Raw genomic sequence first — 1,566 nt, 5'->3', positions numbered from 1 at the left:
GTAGCCTGTATCCTTTCATATCAAAGCGCGAAATAGCATGCAATATCGTATTTATGTCATCAGTTAAGTCATGAAGTTACCAAAAAGGCAATTAAAGCTGCCTTAAAACTGTGCATGCATGTAAGTATTTGTTATGAGTCAGATTTAAGAACATGTCTCTGAAATGCAGTGGTTTTCAAAACTGTCCTGGAGCAGCCCAGCACTGTCTCCCTCATCTAACACACCCGATTCAACTCGTCAGCTCATTAGTAGAGACTTTAAGACCTGAAATGGGTAAGAAAAGGTAAAGGGTTGTGAGAAAATACAATGCGTGTCAGATCTGTAACTTTTGTAGGATTCGTCTATATTTAATTTAAAATTTAGTGTTTGATAACTTCTTTTTCTGTATGCAGTATTTCCTACCTGCTGAAGGTCACAGGTAGCTAAATATGACATTTATTATAATGGGTTTATGTTAAGATTGTTTTAAGTTCACTTAATTTAGAAGTTGTTATTTTTTTAAAAGTCTAAAATGTTAAAATTGATAGCGCTCAATCATAGAGTAATGTTGAATGGCTGTAGTCAATGGTTAAATATTGGGGGTGGGGGGGATCCTCGAGACATCAGTAATATTGCCTGGTTAGTGAGACTCGCCTTCAGTCATAAAAAAAGATGCCATTAAACAAATATTAAACATATACTGTCTGTATGTTGTTTCTACATTAATTTGAAGATTGAATGTGAAATTATTGCAATATTAAAGTATATTTAAAAAAAAACTTTAATGTTACGTGGGATTAATCGCGATTAATTTCAGGGAAAAAATGTGCAATTAAATAGTTATTTTTTTAAACTGATTGATAGCACTAGTCTCGATGCTTCGATTTGCAATTGCATTTCACTGAAGGAAGGTCAGTTGTACTTTACATTTCTTTTCAAGCCAGTAAAAAAAAAAAAAAAACTAGACGGTAACAAAGGTTAGTAATCAATATGATATAATGAAATAAATATAATTTATTATTTTTAATAATAAATGAAATTATGAATAATGTTCCCTTGCATAATTTTATCTGTAGATTATTTTGTGCACAATTATTTTGTCTATCTTGTCTATTGTGTATATATTTGTTATAGCGGGAGTAAATTAACATTCTCGCGACAGACGTGTTTGGCTTCTCGTAACCAATAATTTTCCAGGACCGGTGTACTGAGCCAATCAGAATTTAGCTTGGACCGCTGCCTCTATGGCCCCACCCCTAGCGCCGCTTATGCTAATCGGTAGTGTTGCAGTGTGCTAAGAGCGATAGAATTATTAACCAGCAGTTATTAACCACCTATCATAATTCCAGACGATGACTGAGGAACATCAACCAACATGTATCCAGTTAACTCCCACTAGTGTTGCATTAAACTCCCTGGCTGTTCCAGACAAAATCATTCGGAGCTCGAGGCCATCGTGAGTGACGCCCACGTTTTGCCAATTAATAACGGCGGGCACGCGCTTCCTCATTTAAAACACTCCATATTCATCAAACATTAAAACGAAGGTAAGAACACATTTACGCTGGAACACACACACACACACAG

General features: G+C 35.3%; 1 long non-coding RNA gene across 2 annotated transcripts in view; it reads left to right on the top strand.

Moving 5' to 3' along the window:
- Positions 1-1,218: 1,218 nt before the first annotated feature.
- The window catches only part of LOC107746448 (uncharacterized), a 12,841-nt gene continuing 12,493 nt past the window's right edge, over positions 1,219-1,566 (top strand). For both annotated transcript variants that reach the window (XR_001640688.1, XR_001640689.1), the window contains exon 1: positions 1,219-1,526. This is a non-coding gene — a long non-coding RNA (uncharacterized LOC107746448). The remainder of the gene's footprint in view (positions 1,527-1,566) is intronic.

This window comes from Sinocyclocheilus rhinocerous, unplaced genomic scaffold (genome assembly GCF_001515625.1).
Source record: "Sinocyclocheilus rhinocerous isolate Xijiao unplaced genomic scaffold, SAMN03320098_v1.1 scaffold2724, whole genome shotgun sequence".
Classification (NCBI taxonomy): domain Eukaryota; kingdom Metazoa; phylum Chordata; class Actinopteri; order Cypriniformes; family Cyprinidae; genus Sinocyclocheilus; species Sinocyclocheilus rhinocerous.
The sequence above is the reverse complement of the archived record's forward strand: the minus strand, read 5'-3'. Positions and strand labels throughout refer to the sequence as shown.